A 20,067-nucleotide genomic window follows, 5' to 3' on the forward strand; every position below is an offset into this window, starting at 1 on the left:
TATTTATTTGACAGAGAGAGAGCACAAATAGGCAGATCAGCAGTCAGAGAGAGAGGGAGAAGCAGACCCCCCACCAAGCAGGGAGACAGATGCAGGACTCGATCCCAGGACCCTGGCATCACAACCTGAGTGGAAGGCAGCCGCCCAACTGACTGAGCCCTACATTTAGTATTTCAATAGTTGTATTCAATGCCTATGTGTCCATCTGTTTTATATTTACATAGTGGGTACATTTTGTAAAAATAAAATGTCCTTTTTTGTCCTAAAATACTTACTAGGGCAAAGATGAGAAAGGAACACAGAAAAATTAAAATTCTAACTTGTTAAAATACAGAGATTGTGGATAAATGTATTTATTTCGTTAATGGCTATTTGTTAAATAACATTGAGGAGTTCTTGGGTGGCTCAGTCAGTTAAGCGTTCAACTTTTTTCTTCTTTTTCTAAAAGATTTTATTTGAAAGAGAGAGAGACAGCAAGAGAGCACAAGCAGGGGGAGCAGCAGAGAGAAAGGGAGAAGCAGACTCCCTACTAAGCAGGAAGCCCAATGTGGGGTTCGATTCCAGGACACAGGGATTTTGACCTGAACCGAAGGCAGCCACTTCACTGACTGAGCCACCTAGATGCCCCTAAGAATCCAACTCTTGATTCTGATTCAGGTCATGAGAGGATCATGAGATTGAGCCCTGCTTCAACACAGAGCATGAAACCTGCTTGGGATTCTCGGTCTCCCTCACCTTCTGCCCCTCTCCCTTTACCCAACCTACACACACTCTCTCTCTCAAAAAAATAAAATAAAAAATAAAAAACATTGAAAAATAAAGAGAACATAAGCAAGTGAGAATTTAATTTCAAATGTTTCTATCCAAATGTAAACAAAATTAGGTTTTGGAACTTAAGCTAAATTAATTACTTTATATAGCCAAAAAATAACCAAAATCGTGAATGCTTACTATAGGGGAAAAAAACACAAAAGACAAAAAAAAAAAAAAAAAAAAGACTGTATATGTTCCAATTCTCCTAAACTTTATTCCAAAATGGAGAAAATGGTTATTTTCCAAACTCTCCACAAATCTCTATTTTTAAAAAAAGATTTTATTTATTTGAGGGAGACAGAAAGAGAGAGAGAGAAAATGCGCACACACACAGTTGTAGGACACAGGGCTCAATCCCAGGAGAGCGGGACCACAACCCAAGCTCAAGGCAGACACCCATGACCAACCTACTAAGCCACCCATGCACCACACAAATCTCTTTAATTGATAAAAATTTTCCTCATACTGCAATACTAATAACCTTAGACCATGATTACCTTTTTTCTTTGAAATGTGTATTATTCCCACACAAATATAAGCTCCTAAAGGCCAGATCCTGGGGAGTCTTATTCATCCCTGTATTCCCCTTACCTAAGGGTAGGAACTTGAGAAACACTGTATTTAAATGAATCCTAAATGCTAGAAGAGTCTTGAATAAAGAAAATGCACTTGTCCTTTCCAAAGCAAACAAAGTAAAGGTGTGCTGGCTACTTACCAACAGCAACGGGAGGGAAGGCATCAGGACTCAATGCAGTCCTCTATTCTACCCTCTCAGTTAACTTTCTTTTTCTACTTCTCAGCTCATACTACCTGGCTTTAAGCTCAGAACCACTGTCAGCCCAGTTAAGAACATATAACCAAATAGCTGGGGCTCCTGCTGTATGGTGTCCTTCTTTCCCCAAACGTGAAGCTATGTGAGCTCTAATCTTAAAAAAAAAAAAAAAAAATCCTAAATTAAAAGCAATTTCTCAATATTAAAATTACCTCCTTTTCTAACCAACACAAAATCTGTACATGAAGTCTTTCTTGCTTAACAATGAGAAAAGATTCAAGAAATTAGATTTCAATTAATTTTGCCAGTGATTACCCTATAACATCCAGTCACAGATTTAAGTATGGCTAAGAACACTCAAGGGACCTAAGTTAACACTAGGCAAAACCCTACAGAAGAAGTTACTGTGCTCTCTCACCCACATTTGCCACATGGCCATTTTTTTTTCAAATTAATAACAATACTTTTATTTTTTTAAAGGTTTTATTTATTTATTTATATGAGAGACGGGGAGAGGAACAAGCAGACTGAGCACACAGTCTGGTGCAGAGCTTGATCCCATGACCCTGAGATCATAACCTGGGCCGAAATCAAGAGCTGTTGGCTTAACTGACTGAGCCACCCAGGGGCCCCTTTCCACATATATTTATATGTATATTTAGATTATGCTCCACAGAAAAGCCTTATTTCAAATTTTTTATTGTATATGATATCTGAATTGGTTAATGCATTTACAACTTAGAAAACACTGACCAAACTAGTAAGAAAGCTTACACCAAACTGATCAACAGTATTAAGCTTTGATCAGACTTTAACTTTCCAATATATCTTATAGAGAGCAACTGTCATTACTCTGACTTAGCTGGGTTCTTTTCACCTTTTTTTTTTAAGATTTTATTTATTTATTTATTTGACAGACAGAGATTACAAGTAGGCAGAGAGGCAGGCAGAGAGAGAGAGAGGAGGAAGCAGGCTTCCTGCTGACCAGAGAGCCAGATCTTTTCACCTTTTTATGTTTCAGCGGATTCCTCTGAGTACTGGGGGCAGGGAGGGGGAAGCAATGCACATCTATCTCCCCTGTATGAGAAGTGTGCTGCTTATAGAAGGGAAATGTTTTACAGAGTGAAGAAAAAGGAAAAGCAATGTTAGTACATCACTATTTGAACAAGAGAGACTGTATCTGGGGATAAGTATTTTGGTCACTGCAAAGGTAAACACCATGTGGGACAGGGATAGTTCTTTCATTGGGTTTCACAGGGGCCAAGAATAATGAAACATTCAAGACCATTCAACTTTATATGCTCTGGCTTCAGGCTCATAATGCAACTTTGTAACTATCAATCATCTTTCCAAGTAGCTTGTCTCCCAAATTCCTACACATAAGGAAAGGGGAGCCCTGGAAATCACAGGTAATTAAGGATAAAAAGCACAGCCCCTTGTGAATTACAACACTTATTCTAACTCACATCAATGAGTCTGATTAGGCTAAATCACCCCCAAAATAAATACTAAAATGGAGTTTTTCCATCTTCGAGGCTAAGGAATAGACTGTGAAATGTGTGACCACATCAATATACCACCACACTCTGTCTAGGCAGCCAGCTGGCATTCCTCTAAGAAGTCCTAAGCTCAATTCTGCCTAAAATGACAAATTACAGGAATCTTCTTTTTATTTTTTTTTAAAGATTTTATTTGTTTATTTGACAGAGAGATCACAAGTAGACAGAGAGGCAGGCAGAAAGAGAGAGAGAGAGAGAGAGAGAGAGAGAGAGAAGCAGGCTCCCTGCTGAGCAGAGAGCCCGATGCGGGACTCGATCCCAGGACCCTGAGATCATGACCTGAGCCGAAGGCAGCGGCTTAACCCACTGAGCCACCCAGGCGCCCCAGGAATCTTCTTTTTAAATTATCCAATCAAAATTCACTGAAACTGAGAATTTAATAGATGTATATAAATGCAAATATGCCTCCTGGACAATTTAATTGCATAAGATGCATGAATATAAAGTCCAAATAAGGGGCACCTGGGTGTCTCAGTCGGTTAGGTGGCGAATTCTTAATTGTGGCTCAGCTTATGATCTCAGGGTCCTGGGATCGAGCCCCACATCAGGCTCCTGGGATCGAGCCCCACATCAGGCTCCACACTCAGGAGGGAGTACACTTGAGAAGTCTCTCTTCCTCTGCCCCTCCAGCACTCTTTTGCTCTCTAAACAAAGAAACAAATCTTTTTTTTAAAAGGCCAAATGGGGTGCCTGGGTGGCTCAGTGGGTTAAAGCCTCTGCCTTCGGCTCCGGTCATGATCCCAGGGTCCTAGGATTGAGCCCCATATTGAGCTCTCTGATCGTCAGGGAGCCTGCTTCCCTACCCCCCCCCCCCCCGCCTACTTGTGATCTCTGTCAAATAAATAAATAAAATCTTTAAAAAAAAAAGAAAGAAAAGCAATTTTCTACTCTCAACCCTAAAATTGGCACAAAAAAAAAATTCTAAAGCGCCCACAAATATCAAGAATTGTAACAAAATTCCCAAAACAAAAATTTTGTTTTTTTAAAGCTATGCCCCAAAGGGTACAATAAATGTTAGAGATAGACTATCTGTGCTTTGTATAAATATAGATGCCTTTTTAACTTCTCTGTATTTTCTGCTTTTACTTTTTTTAAGATTTTATTTATTTATTTGACAGAGATCACAAGTAGGCTGAGGCAGGCAGAGAGAGAGGGGGCAGCAGGCTCCCCACCGAACAAAGAGCCAGATCCTAGGACCCTGAGATCATGACCCAAACCAAAGGCAGAGGCCTAACCCACTGAGCCGCCCAGGCACCCCTATTTTCTGCTATCTTATAAATAATAAATGATTATTTCAGCAATAAATCTTGCTTCAAAAATTCAAAATAATAAAAATCAGGAAAACTGTGAACTTTCAAAATAAGAAGACAGTATTAGTATTCATCCTGGAAGGGCATAGTCACGTTTACCTAAAGGCATTTTCTACAGGAGAACATTAGAAAGTTTATTTCTAATCACTAGAAAGTGATTTCATACTAAAATAATAAAGTTTCCCTAAATATTCTTCACAAACCCAATTTCTGTTAATTCTGGATACCAAGAAAGGAGGGGAGGGAGATCTAGTCCACAGGAAATTAAAGATTCATTTTTAACCCATGTTTCTGACACTAGTTAGAAATAGATTGGAGGGGGGGGCGCGCCTGGTCGCTCAGTTGGTTAAGCAGCTGCCTTCAGATCAGGTCACAATTCCAGGGTACTGGGATCAAGCCCTATATCGGGCTCCCTGCTCAGCAGAGCCTGCTTCTCTCTCTCTCCCTCTGCCTGTCACTCTGCTTACTTGTGCTCTCACTCTATTGCTCTGTCAAATAAATAAGTAAAATCTTAAAAAAAGAAAAGAAAAAGAAAGAAATAGATGGGGGAAGGGGTGCCTGGGTAGCTCAGTCAGTTAAGCATCCAACTACTAATTACAGATCAGATCATAATCTCAGCGTCATGAGATCGAGCCCTATGTCAGGCTCTGCACTGGGCCTGGAGTCCATGTTAAGATTCTCTCCCTCTCTTGAAAAAAAAAAAAAGAGAGAGAGAGAGAAAGAAAGAAAAAAAGAAGCAGACAAGGAAAAGTCCCATTAACAATAGTATCAAAAACTATAAAATGCCCAGGATCAAATTTAGCAAGAAATGCAAAGAACTACACGAAGAAGACTGTCAAATCTATGAAACCTTTACTGAAGAACCTAAAACTGAAACAGGACTTGAACAATGGAAATTCATCATAAGGAAAAATTTTGGTCATTAAAAATGTCAGTCCTCTCAGGATTAATATGTGAATATACTGCAATTCCAAACAGTGGGCTTTTTGTGAGGTTTACTGAACCCAACAGAATTATTTTCTGTCAATAGATGTAAAAATAAATGTTCAAGAATAGTTAAGAAAATGAAAAAGTACAGTGAAAGGAGTTTTTCTTTCTTTTTTCCCCTTAAGATTTATTTATTTTAGAGACAGAGAGCGCACAAGCGGGAAGGGTAGAAAAAGAGGGAGAGAGAGAATCTCAAGCAGACGCCACACTAAGCACAGAGCCTGATGCGGGGCTTGATCTCATGACCCTGAGATCATGACCGGAGCCGAAACCAAGAGTCCAAAACTTAGCTTAACCAACTGTGCTACTCAATTGCCCCAAGAGGAGCTTTTCTTAACAGAGGGTAACTTTTTATAAAACTATTACACTCAAAAAGTAAAATAACAGTAAAGAGAAAAAAAGAACCAGAAATAGAGCAAACATATATGGGAACATAACATATAAGATGGCATTTAACTGGGGCGCCTGGGTGGCTCAGTTGGTTAAGTGCCTGCCTTTGGCTCAGATCATGATCTCAAGGTCCTGGGACAGAGCCCCATTTCAGGTTCCCTGCTCAGTGGGGAATCTGTCCCTCTCCTGCTGCCCCTCCTCCTAATTGGGCATGCTCTCACTCTCTCTCACTCAAATAAATAAAATCTCTCTCTCTCTCTTTTTTTTAAAGATGGCTTTCAATTCACTGAGAAAGACAGTTTAGGGGCGCCTGGGTGGCTCAGTGGGTTAAGCCGCTGCCTTCAGCTCAGGTCATGATCCCAGGTCCTGGGTTCGAGCCCCACATCGGGCTTACTGCTCAGCAGGGAGCCTGCTTCCTCCTCTCTCTCTGCCTGCCTCTCTGCTTACTTGTGATTTCTGTCAAATAAATAAATAAAATCTTTAAAAAAAAAAAAAAAAAGACAGTTTAATCCTCATGTAGCCAGCTCTCTATACAAAGGAAAACCATATAAGACCCACTGCTTCTTATCCTATAAAGGTTAATTCCAGGGGCGCCTGGGTGGCTCAGTCAGTTGGGTATCTGCCTTTGGCTCGGGTCATGATCCCAGGGTCCTGGGATCGAGTCCCATACTGGGCTCCCTGGTCAGTGGGGAGCCGGCTTCTCCCTCTCCCACTGTCAAATGAATAAATTTTAAAAAAAAGTTAATTCCAGATGAATAAATACATGTGTCATACAACAAAGAATTAATATATCATAAGATATTCCTACAAGATTAAAAAAAAAGGGGGGGGGGCGCCTGGGTGGCTCAGTGGGTTAAGCCGCTGCCTTCGGCTCAGGTCATGATCTCAGGGTCCTGGGATGGAGTCCCGAGTTGGGCTCTCTGCTCGGCAGGGAGCCTGCTTCCCTCTCTCTCTCTCTCTCTCTGCCTGCCTCTCCGTCTACTTGTGATCTCTCTCTGTCAAATAAATAAAAAATCTTTAAAAAAAAAAAAAAGGGAGGAAAAACAACTTAAAAGAAAAATGAACCAAGGACATGAACAGAAAATTCTCAACAAAGGAAATTCAAACAGAAAAAACAAACAAGGGGCGCCTGGGTGGCTCAGTGGGTTAAGCCGCTGCCTTCGGCTCAGGTCATGATCTCAGAGTCCTGGGATCGAGCCCCGCATCGGGCTCTCTGCTCTCTCCGGGAGCCTGCTTCCTCCTCTCTCTCTGCCTGCCTCTCTGCCTGCTTGTGATCTCTCTGTCAAATTAAAACAAACAAACAAACAAAAAAACATATCAACAGAGGCTAGCTCTAATAATGGCCAGGAAAACTGAGACAAACTGAAAGAAGATTCATCATCTGGCAGACGAGTAAAAATTAAATTATTTACATCTAAGGATGTGATGCTACAGAAAACCCACTGCTAGTGGAGGTAGAAATGACAACCTACTTAGAGAATAATCTGACAATAAAAACATTTAAAGAATATTCCCTTTAACCCAGAAATCCCATCTTGGAGAATCTATTCTGCAGAAATAAAAGTTGCAGCAAATAAGGTGACAGGTACAAGGATGTTTACAAATACATAGCTTGTATTAACAAAATCTAGAAACCACCTAAATGTCCTTAAGAAAATCGCTGAATAGGGGCACCTAAGTGGCTCAGCAGGTTAAGGATCTGACCCTTTATTTCAGCTCAGATCATGATCTCAGGGTCCTGAGACTGACACGGGGCTCCACGCTCAGCTGGGAGTCTGCTTAAGGATTCTCTCTCCCTGCCCCTCCTCTCCCCCATCCCACTCCCCACACACTCTATCTTTATAAAAATAAATAAATCTTTAAAAAAAAAAAAAAAACTTGAGTAAGTTATGTTATGAGACGTAACAGGGATGTTTAAAAAACAAAACTGAATTATATTTACTAACCAGGATGTGTTAAGAAAAACTTGTTACAGGGTAATATAATAAATATGATGTCCCATTTGTAAAAATAAAGCATCCTTATAAATGTGCACATTTAGGTTACTATATACAACACCTGACCAAGCATGGAGAGAAATACTGAAGAACACCCATAACCTGATAAAATAGCTGGGTAATAACAATGAAGAGACTGAGGGAAATTAATAACTTTAAATATGTTTTTAGATTTTTTCATTTATCATAATGGAAACCTATTATTTTGTAAATTAAAAGGATAGATTTAAAAAACTCTTAGCACTATAAAAGTATATTATTCAAACAGAAGAGAATCAGAAACAATTCATTGAACTGCATCGACATATTTCCACTGGGGGGAGGGGGAGACTGACATTCTCAACTTACTATCAGCTTTCTTAGCAAAATGAGTTACATATTAAGTATTCAAAAGAAAGAAGATGGGGAAGTGTGGGATTCTTTGCTGCCACTTGAAACTTTTGCAAAAGAGTTTGAGTAAATCACAAAGAAAAAAGAACAATGCCAATTTCAAAATTAAACATTTAAATAATATTGTCAAGGACACAGATATGAGGTTTCATATATGTTTTCTAAATCTGAAAATAAACTTCACTGACATCAACTCTACAGGTCATAAGTAAATGACCTGCAGTAGCTTCTCATAACTCAGGACCCTGACTGCTTTTGGCTCTGGCATCAACCAGTTACCATATATCTGAGTATATGATTTTTTCATATTATTTTTCCATATTATTTTTCCATATTATTTTCATTCATAACATCTATTCCATGGAGTAGCTACTAGGGGCCAGTCACTGTGCTATGTACTATGGATGTCATAAATTAGATAGTTCTTGTCCTCTGAAAACTCAAGGAAAGTTAGACAGTTGAAGGACTTTAAAGAAAGTGCTACACCCCTTTGCCTGGGGGTAGAGAGGAAGGAAGAACACATTCACTAGGTAAAAGGGAAAAAAGAAAAGCATTCCAGGTATAGGTAGAACAGGTACAAAGAAAATGAAAGAACATAAAATATTAGAGGAACAGTATTTTAAAAAAAAAAAAAAAAGTTGTGTGTGTAGGGGCAACTGGCTGGCTCTGTCCATACACCATGCAACTCTTGATCTTGGAGTCGCTGAATTTAAGCCTCACCTTGGGTGTAACAGCGCTTACATTTAAAAGTTTAAAAATAGGGCGCCTGGGTGGCTCAGTGGGTTAAGCCGCTGCCTTCGGCTCAGGTCATGATCTCGGAGTCCTGGGATCGAGTCCCACATCGGGCTCTCTGCTCAGCGGGGAGCCTGCTTCCTCCTGTCTCTCTGCCTGCCTCTCTGCCTGCTTGTGATCTCTCTCTGTCAAATAAATAATAAATAAAATCTTAAAAAAAAAAAAAGTTTAGAAATAAATGAAGTTCAGTATGTGTAAATAAAAATAATACAACTAATTGCTAGTAAACTACTTCCCTAATTCTACTTTCTTAAATAGTCGACACCATTTACTAACTTTCATCACGGAATGTTTCTAAGGAAAACGTAAAGCCCAACTTTCACTGGTAGAGACAAACACATATTTAAAAAACATCACGTATCCAAAGTGCTATCAGAAAAAGAAGCTCTTCTCACAACAGCTTACCTTCAATAAATCATACCCAAAACCTACTATCTACAAAAATATTATTCTCAAACCAATGTTTTCACCGTATTTTTTAAAAATATATTTGTTTATTTGACAAAGAGAGACAGCTAGAGAGGGAACACAAGCAGGGGGCATGAGAGAGGGAGAAGCAGGCTCTTTGCTGAGCAAGGAGCCCGATGTGGGGCTCGATCTCAGGACCTTGGGATCATGACCTGAGCCAAAGGCAGATGCTTAACAACTGAGCGAGCCAGGCACCCCTCTTTTCACCATATTTTAAAAGGATCACATTTTCAAAAATATCAAAAAGTGGGAAGGGAACCAAATCCTTTGTGCAGACTTTAAAAAGGCATTTTTAAGGGCACCTGGGTGGCTCAGTGGTTGAGCCTCTGCCTTCGGCTCAGGTCATGATCTCAGGGTCCTGGGATCAAGTCCTGCATCGGGCTTTCCCGGCCGCGGGGAGCCTGCTTCCTCCTCTCTCTCTCTCTCTGCTTGCCTCTCTGCCTGCTTGTGATCTCTCTCGGTCAAATAAATAAAATCTTTAAAAAAAAAAAAAGTTTATTAAAAAAAAAAAAAGGCATTTTTAAAAATTAACTTCCCTTCCTTTTCTTCAGCTTCAAATGGGATAATTTCCCAACAGTGACATTTAGTAAACAGCTTCACTAAAATGAGCTGTAAAAACACTAATGGAACTCCTTTTGAGTTGTACAACTATATGACTATTTACTAAAGTTAGATCTTTTAACCCAATAGTGTACATCATCTATTCTAATCAGTCTCATTTTTAAACCAAAGGTTTGTGAGGGGAGTGCAAACATTTTACAATCCCAAAGATCTAAAATCATGTCTTTCTCATATTTGCTCTTCCCCAAAACCCGTAACATGAACCGCAAGGCCAAACAAGCTGAAAAGCCTAGGGTGCTCAGTAAAACACAAGACAGATGCGTGAGCGACGCAACTGCCTATCAGGTTACACTGTGATTGCTGCACTGCAACAACAGAGAAAGGAGGTAAAAACCACTTGCCTTTAAGATGTCTTTATTTTTTTATAAAGTGCAAAGGTCACGTATGTTTTCATCATCTTTTAAAAGACAATTACTTTTTTTCTTTTGAAACCTATTTTTCACTGACAACATTTATAACTCAACTTTCTCTCTCCAATTGTCTAAGCAAGCCAAAAAATGAAACAAAACAAAACTTTCAAGTACCTAATGAAAAATAATTTCTCATTTCAATCACAGTATCTTACACCTTGCCCTTTTTATACAAAAGTGTTAGTTAATGCTGACTCAACAAGTCTGGCAAGTGTGAGGGTTTTTTTCACTTCTAGACGCTTCAAACTTTGACAAGAGATGTTCTGGTAACCAAGACTCATGCCAAATTAAATTATTCCTCCATGCCAAACTGTGTTGTTACTCCTTCAGTGAAGGAGGGAAAAAAAAAAAAAAAAACCCCAACCCAAAAAACAAACAAAAAAACCTTATGTATATTTTCAAGATAGAAATGAATGTCTTCACAGATACAATATTTTCTATACAAAAAGGCAAATGGAAAAATCCTAATACTTTCTGACAAAGATACTTTATTTTTTTTTTAAGATTTTATTTATTTATTTGATGGACAGAGATCACAAGTAGGCAGAGAGGCAGGCAGAGAGAGAAAGGGGGAAGCAGGCTCCCCGCTGAGCAGAGAGCCTGACAGAGGGCTCGATCCCAGGACCGAGATCATGACCTGAGCCAAAGGCAGAGACTTAACCCCCTGAACCACCCATGCGCCCCAAGATACAACTTTAAAAAAACCTATATGCCCAGAAATATGAGAGCCTAAATAAATCTATATGTTCTCTTAATTTTAAAATTAGTTGTTACTTTAAACCTAATCCTGCAAGAAAGGAACTGAGTAAAAGTAACAGAGGGATGAAGACGCCAAAATCAAGAACTCACAACAACTGATAAAGCGGAGAATGAATGAATTTTAAGGACCAAATATAGCTAAACAAGTAGTTCCAGTTTATAGAAAGGTGTAAAAGTTTTATATTCTCTGAAGCTAAATCTAAGAGCTTTAAAGTTTTGCTTTCAATTAAGTCCTGCTTTATACACAAAATTTTTAAATCCTCATCAAATGCAAATAAGGGGATTAGGCATTTCGAAAATCTGTTTTGGTACGTAGTTTCCTAATACATTTTTTTTAATTAAAAATAATCTTTGGGAAATACTCAACTTTTTCAATACGTATAGACTTTTAATAAATCACAAAAAAACCTGGGGTCACCTGGGTGGCTCAGTCAGTTAATGGGCGCCTTTAGCTCAGATCATGATCCCAGGATCCTGAGACAGATTGCCACATCGGGCTCCCTGCTCGTGGGGAGTCTGCATCTCCCTCACCTTCTGCTCCCTCACTTGTGCACACTCTCTCAAATAAATAAGTAAAATCTCTAAAAAAAAATAATAAAAATAAATCACAAAAAACCTGGGGGTGCCTGGGAGGCACAGCTGGCTTAAGATCCAACTCTTGGTTTCAGCTCAGGCTGTGATCTCAAGATGGTGAGATGGATCCCCAAGACGGGCTCCACACGCAGTGCAGAGACTCACTGAGACTCACTCTCCCTCTGCCCCTTCCACCTGCTCTCGAGCTTTTCTTGTGTGCATGCTCTCTCACTCTCTCTCCCAAATAAATAAATCATAAAAAACTTGGACTTTTGTTTTTGCACATCACTAATTTCAAGACTACGTTTTAAAATAAACAGGGGGCAGATTATCACCAAGGTATTGCTGACAATTTTTGTACTTTATAGTTTCACTCTAATATCAAGGGGCACCTGGCTGGCTCAGTTGGTAGAGCATTCAACTCTTGATCTCAGGGTTTTTGAGGTCGACCCCCAAGTCAGGGGTAGAGTTCACTAAAAAAATAAACTAAAATTCACGTTTAGTTCAAATCTAGAACTGGTAAAAGTGAAACGGATCAAGGAACAAGAAATTGCTCCCAAAAGAAAATGAACTGAAGTTTCCTTAACAATAATGTTTCTTTCAAGTATAATCCTACAACCCTAGACAAACTGGACATTCAAATATGTGATCAATCAACAGTGCACTAAACAGCATTTTGGTTATAATTTGTAAGGCAAAAGGACACTTGCCAAATGAATGCAAACCACCTAAGAATGAATAATGTTTGACTATCAATATATTATACCACGAAATGAACAGAGTTAAGTAACATCTACCCGATAGCTCTTCCAATAACCTTGTTTTAAAAAATGTAACTCAGAAATGGAACATTTCAGTAAAAATTACAAAGGGATATTTATTAAATGAATAAGCATTCCATAGATGTTCATAGGTGTGATAGTTCCTTTATCCAAAAGAGAAACTCCCTATCCTGAGAGTAAATACAGAAACACTAACATAATTTTGAAAAGTCTCTTTAAATAACAAGAACACTATTTACAATGAAAACATTCAGTCTCCAACTGAGACATCATATGACCAGTACAGGAATTTATCTACATGGTGATAAGAATAATGCACTTAGACATGGATTAGCAGTATTAAAAGGTTTGATCCAAGTTCAAGTTATACATTTTTTTTTCACTTTCCTCTTCATCCCCCTACAGGAGTCCATTAAGTTACAAATTTAAATTTCAACTGTCACTAGGCTGTAATCTCAAATAAGCTCTCTTCAGCAGGTTTAAAAACCCAAGCTGAGATGAAATAGAGGCGATTCAATCACACTCGCCTAACTTGAAATGTAGGAAATAATCAGTGAATTACTGTGAAATACTTTTTATTCAAGCATGCCATAATGCAAACATACTTTAAGAACAGCATAAAAGTGGTGAGATTATAGATACCTGGAGAGGCTATATTTTTAAACCAAAACTTAAGGTATATAGTCTGACAAGTATTATGGGAGAACAGCAGAAGTGAATATTCAAAATTCAACTAACCCCCCCCCAAAAAATTCAACACACAGTCAACTTAAGTATTTTTCAGAATCAGTCAGCAAAGATCATAACCTGCAAGTTAAAATCACTAAGAAATCTTCACTCCTCTCCTCTGTTAAACTAATCCTTACAACAGCCAAAAAAGTTAACTTCCCTTTCTGCCGACGTCGGATTAAGATCCTTCTCGGGCAATTTTCATGCCCAGGGATATATAACACCAAGACAAATACATAAGTGTCAATAAGCATCAAAAAGCCAAGTCTTCAGCACAAGGAGAGAATTCACAAATGAGAAAACATTTGACAGTCTCCTCCCTACACCCTTCCCCAAAGCCATTTAATCAGCTTTCCAAACATTTACTGCTGAAGTATACTCTAAGCGAGTGGTTCAATGGCTCTCCTTCATCAAACCCTAACAGGGAAACATAACCAATCGTCCCGACTCTTCCAGACAGTCAAGAAAATAGGGAGAATTATTAGAAACTGCCGTCCGCAAGATCAAGAGTTTGAGAGAAGGGTAAGCAGGGCACTCGCAGCTGAGTTAGGGAGTGGGGGAGGGACCCTAAAAATTGGGAAAGAAGTTGGTTGGAAGGGTAGAGAGAGGCGAGGGCAATGTCCGGTTCTGAGAGGACGGCACTGCAGAGCAGACAGCGATTAATTGAGCATTATGAGGAGCTAAAGAGAGTTCTACGAAAGACATGACCCGAGTACAATATACAAGAACGCTGATACGTGGCTCAGAGAAGACACGCGGGGGTGGGACCCGCCCGGTGGGACCCGCCCCGCTAACCCCAAGCTCCCTGAATGAGCCCTCAAAAGAGGATCGAAGCCCGAGAAAGTCAATGGGTCCAAAGGAGGCCCGCACCGGCCGGGCAAGGCCACAGCACAGAAGACAGCGGCGCGCGGAGCCTCCTTGTCCGAGGCCTCGGGTTGGCCCTCAAGAAGTCGGAGCAGCCCCTGGGGCTCCGGGCCCCTCCTGGGCTAGCCTCTGTCCTCTCTTCTCACCCCCCAAAGCCCAGGACCGGACCTCTGGTACTGACAGAAAGCTTCCGGCCGAGCGCTGCCGGCAGGCATGGGGCAAAAGAAGCAATATGTTCTTAGCGCCGCGAGTGACACTCACCGGCCCGAAACCTCGAATGAAACCAGCAGCTCCGGGGGCGGCGGCAGCAGTGGCAGCAGGAACCGAACATCCAAAATGGCGGCTCCCTCGGCCTCACCACCGCGACTGCAGGCGGAAGGATCCTTTTAGGAAGGAGGAAGTTTTTAACTAACTTCACACAGTATAGCAGAAACTGTGGTCCCTGTCTTCCTCTTCTTGCCGATTCCGTGTTCTCTGGCTGCAACTTCTTGTGCCCCCCCTCTCCTATTATCCAAGAACTCGGACCCCGCCGAGGACTATTTGCCAAGGAGGAGGTGACTGCTTCTGGCAGAGCGACGCAAAGCGTAGCAAGGTACGGGGCGGTCACTGATGACGCGAGACGCTGCTGCCGAGTCACCGCTGCGAAGAGTCTGAGAGAGAAAGATCCGGCTGACCCTGGAAGCCTCCGAATATTGGTTCCGCTTGTGGGGGAGGAGCAGGCTGGGCATACCAGGAAGCGGCGGGGCCACCTGAAGAGGGCGGGGCTACCAAGGTGGCTGAGGAAGTGGGCGAGGCGAGGCAGGTGGCCGCTGGGACTTAATGCACAAATATCCCAAACTATTTCCTATTGCAAACTATTTCCTATTGTGTTTGAGACCTTAGCTTTCTCTCTAGGTTAACTTCGGGAACATGCTCCAAGTGGTCTCGGATTCTCTAGATTAGATTAGAGAATGATACATTAGAATGGATTCCAGTTCCAGTACCATCGCTCAACCTCCTGCATTGGACAAGTCATTTAAACTCTCAGTGCTTCAGTTTCTTCATATGTAAAAACAAAGGATTTGGACTAGTGAGGGTTAAAACCCTTCCAGAGTGGGCTTTCTGACCATTTCTCCAACAACTAATGACCTGAGCCAAAGACAGTCTACCGAGACAGTTCCTGGCTTGATAAATAATTACTAACACCTGACTCAAATATTTTCCAAGTGAACAGTAAAGAGGGTCATGATACCTTGGCCCATTTAAGGGAAAGGTGACCTACCTAAACTAAAGTCCTTCAGGTAGATTGGCAGTAAAGTAGTCCTGAAAATGAATAAAGTACTACACCTGGCTGGATGCCAAAAAGAACTACTAACCAAGGGTGCCTGGCTGGTTCAGTGGGTTAAAGTCTATGCCTTCGGCTCAGGTCATGATCCCTGATGCGGGCTCTCTGCTCAGTGGGGAGTTGGCTTCCTCCTCTCTCTCTCTCTCTCTCTCTCTCTCTCTCTCTCTCTCTCTCTCTGCCTACTTGTGATCTCTTGTCTGTCAAATAAATAAAATTTAAAAAAAAACTGTACTAACCATACATCTTGAGTTTAGGACCTGTTATAGACAGGAGGTTGTGCTTTTTTCCTTAGGTACATTTATTTGGGGATTTCAAAACATTTTCCAAAAATTGAATTGAGGAGGGGCTCCCGGGTGACTGAATGGGTGAAGCCTCTGCCTTCCCATCATGATCCCGGGTTCCTGGGATCCAGCCCTTCGAGGGCTCCCACCTTAGTGGCGAGTTTTCTTCTTTCTTTGCCTTTCCCCACTGCTCCTGTTTCCTCTCTCTCTTTCATATAAATAAAATCTTTTTTAAAAAAACTGAACTGAAGCCTCTGCCTTCAGCTCAGGTCATGATCCCAGGGTGCTGGGATCGAGCCCGACATCGGGCTCTCTGCTCGGCAGGGAGCCCGCTTCCTCCTCTCTCTCTCTGCCTGCCTCGCTGCCTACCTGTGATCTCTATCTGTCAAAAACAAAACAAAACAAAAAAACTGAACTGAGGCGTAGCCTGGGTGGCTCAGTGGGTTAAGCCTCTGCCTTTGGCTTGGGTCGTGATCTCAGGGTCCTGGGATCAAGCCCCACATCAGGCTCTCTGCTGGGCAGGAAGACTGCTTCCCCTCCTCTCTCTGCCTGTCTCTCTGCCTACTTGTGATTTCTCTCTCTGTGTCAAATAAATAAAATCTTTAAAAAAAAAAAAAACTGAATCGAGGCGGTCAATCTATACAATTTCACACCTGAAATACTAGGACTTACGAAGAGACTGGAAACAAAGCCCAGGGGCATGATAATAGTAATTACCATTGTTTTATTATTAAGTATTGATACCACATTGGTTATAAAAGCATTTTCCTAGTTTTCTAATTTGACCCTCCCACCAACCCGCTAAATCAGACTAGACAAGCATAGGTAACTTAGTTTTACAAATAACGAGACAGAGGCGCCTGGGTGGCTCAGTCAGGTAAGCAGGTGCCTTTGGCTCAGGTCATGATCCCAGGAGCCTAGGATAGAGCCCCAGGGCTCCTTGCTCAGCGGGGAGCCTGCTTATCCCTCTGTCCTGTGCTTGTGCACGCTCTCGCTCTCTCTCTGACAAATAAATAAAATCTTTTTTAAAAAATGAGACTGAGGCTCACAGAAAGTGTTACTCAAAGACCTCCCAGCCCCTCCCACATTGGGATTCTGCTACATGGTGCCACCTTCTGAATTAGAAAAGAGTACACACCCACCCACCCCCCACATCCACACTCAAGGTAGAATCAGTCCAAATGGTCTGAGGAACAGAAAGCTTATGGAATTCAGTTGCCTCATACCCCCAAAGCACTACTGTACAGTGCAGCCTTGGATCATGCATCTACTCAGTAGTAGCATAAAACTAGAGAACATGGTGATGTCACTACAAATATTCCTCTGAAGTATAGCTGGGCATGATCACGTTAAGAACAGTTTGGGTGGAGGGTACCTGGGTGGCTCAGTTGGTTAAACGTCTGCCTTCGGCTCAGGTCATAATCCCAGGGTCCGCTGCATCGAGTTCTGCAACTGGCTCCTTGCTCGGCAGGCAGCCTCCTTCTCCATCTGTCTGCCGCTCCCCCTACTTGTGTGCTATCTCTCTCTCTCTGACAAATAAATATACAAAATCTTTTTAAAAATAAAAATTTAAAAAACCTTGCAGGTTACAAAGCAGTTAAGGTATTTTGTTTGCAACATCACAAAAATTTGCTTTGAGCTTGAATTTAAGTGTTTACCACTGCAAACCACAAAAGAAAAATTAAACTATCCTCCTAAGAAAGAGGCAGGAACTTTTCTAGTACCATGCCAAGTGGCAGAGCATTAAAGAGAACATGACAGACAGTATAAAATGTAAACTCCCTCCGTGTATCTTTTTATTTATATTTATAATTACCAAACTCCTCCAATGCAACAAAAAATAAAAGCAATTGACCCAGTAGAAAGCATGGTCATCATTATCCTAAGAGCTTTGGTTTCTGTGGCTAGCCATTAAAGTTTGGGAAGACTTACTCCCTGTCTAGTCAAGCATAATCCTCAGTTTCAGATAAATTACAGCACATCAATAAAACAGAATGCTATGCTGCCAATAAAACTGAACCTCTAGTTTTATCTTTATTATCATGGTATGACAAATTAGAAAAAACATTACAAAATGGCATTATAATAATATTGTAATATTATTATTATAATAATTATATTATTATATTGTAATAATAATATAATAATATTGTAGAAAGTGTGTATGTACACAGAAAAAAGTTGAAGGACAAAACTAAAATGTGAAAATGGTTATCTTTGGATGGTGGGATTAGAGAGGATTTTTACTTTATTACATTTTGGTTTTGCAATGAGCATGCTGTACTTTTGGGGGGAAAAAAGACTTGCCTTTTGGAAAAAAGTTCTTATAAGATAATGCAGTTGTACAGGGGTGCCTGGGTGGCTCAGTGGGTTGAAGCCTCTGCCTTCAGCCTGCTTCCCACTCTCTCTCTGCCTGCCTCTCTGACAACTTGTGATTTCTGTCTATCAAATAAATAAATAAAATCTTAAAAAAAAAAAAAAGCCTCTGCCTTCGGCTCGGGTCATGATCCCAGGGTCCTGGGATCGAGCCCCGCATCGGGCTCTCTGCTTGGCGGGGAGCCTGCTTCCCTTCCTCTCTCTCTCTGCCTCTCTGCCTACTTGTGATCTCTGTCTGTCAAATAAATAAATAAATAATCTTTTAAAAAAAAAGATAATTCAGTTGTACAAATCCAAATCCTAAAAGAGATCTTTGTTTTTATCTATTTATTTTAAAGTTTATTTAGTTTTTTTTTTTTAGTAAAACTCTATACCTAATGTGGGTCTGGAACTCAGGACCCTGAGATCAAGAGTCATATGCTCTTCAGACTGGCACCCCAGGGGATTTTTGTTTTTATACAGCAACATCTTGAAAGAATTAGCAAAACCTGTAGGAAGAAAAAACAGCTGGGAGAAAGGATAATTATTTGTATAGTTCTGTTTATTACTAATAACTCATATGTTCAATTTAACAAATAATAACAACAAAACCAAGGACAAAACCAAAGAGGCATCAGCCAGGAGTGGGATCATTCGCGTGCCAGTCCTGACTGGGTTACTGACTTCCTGCTGTAAGCAAGGTGTTTCCCCATCTCTGGGCCTGTAACTTCAGCGGCCCCACATGTATTGATGACCAGCCTTGTTCCAAAATGGATTCAAAGTGGCTTATTATCCTGAGAGATCAAATGTGTGAAAGCACTTTGAAAAGTACCAAGGATCATTACAATATAAGTATAAATACTTTTTGTGCCACCAAACAATTCAGCTAAGCCATTTATTGATGGTCCACTACAAGTAACAGTAGTGCATTGTGTCTCACAACTCACAAAAGTGTTTTCATATGCACTGATTCATTTGCTCCTCGGGAGCCTGTAAACCATAGAGGCATTATACTGTAGCAGTTAAAAATGTTGGTTTCTAGTGCTAGACTGCTTGGGCTTGAAATACCACCCTTCTTCTCTTTACTGTGTGACCTACAGCAAGTTCACATCTCTGAGGATTTCTGAACCTCGGTGTCTCCATCTATAAAATGGAGTTAATAACAGCCAGTAGCATTGGCATCTTAAAGCTGGTGTCATTATCAAATAAGCTGATACACTTGAACTTAGAACAGGGGTAGGCATATAGTAAGGGCTCAATAAATATAAGGTCTTTCTAGGAAAAATCTTACCTAAATTTTAGCATAGATCTCAGGGAAAAAACTTGGCAGGGACACTCTCACTGCTCCGTGTGCATGCTGCCTCAATGCTCCCTGCGAAACAAACACTGAGTGCCATTTTCACTTTTTTTTTTTTTTTTTTTTGTGGAAGTGAAAATCTTCAGATTTCCTTTGGTTAGCGAGAACAGGTACTAATGTAGGTCATTCATAAAAGTGAGGCGGTCTAATGTGACCTTTTGAAAAGTGAGAACTAACTGTATATTTCTTTTAGTCTACATAGCAGTCATTTAATAAATGGACTGCCTGAGTCTCTTCACTACACCATACTGTCCTGGGTGCGCAGAATCTGTAAGAGACATTTTTCTTTTTTCCAAAAATTTTTTTAAAGATTTATATTTCACTACACCATACTGCCCTGGGTGCACAGAATCTGTAAGAGATATTTCTTTCTTTCTTTCTTTTTTAATTTTCTTTAAAGATTTCTATTTCTTTCAGAGAGAGAGAGAGAGAGAGCAAGCACGAGCAGGGGAAGGCACAGAGGAAGAAGCAGACACTCCTGCCGAGAAGGAAGACTGATGTGGGCCTCAATCCCAGAATCCTGGGATCATGATC

The 20,067-nt window shown here is 40.7% G+C and overlaps 1 protein-coding gene across 2 annotated transcripts in view; it reads right to left on the reverse strand.

Annotated features, from left to right (window-relative positions):
• The window catches only part of AP1G1 (adaptor related protein complex 1 subunit gamma 1), an 82,802-nt gene extending 68,195 nt beyond the window's left edge, over window positions 1–14,607 (reverse strand). For both annotated transcript variants that reach the window (XM_047710568.1, XM_047710566.1), the window contains exon 1: window positions 14,478–14,607. The gene's annotated coding sequence lies outside the window, so the exon portion shown is untranslated. The remainder of the gene's footprint in view (window positions 1–14,477) is intronic.
• Between the last annotated feature and the right edge of the window lie 5,460 nt (window positions 14,608–20,067).

Source organism: Lutra lutra, chromosome 17 (assembly GCF_902655055.1).
Source record: "Lutra lutra chromosome 17, mLutLut1.2, whole genome shotgun sequence".
Classification (NCBI taxonomy): domain Eukaryota; kingdom Metazoa; phylum Chordata; class Mammalia; order Carnivora; family Mustelidae; genus Lutra; species Lutra lutra.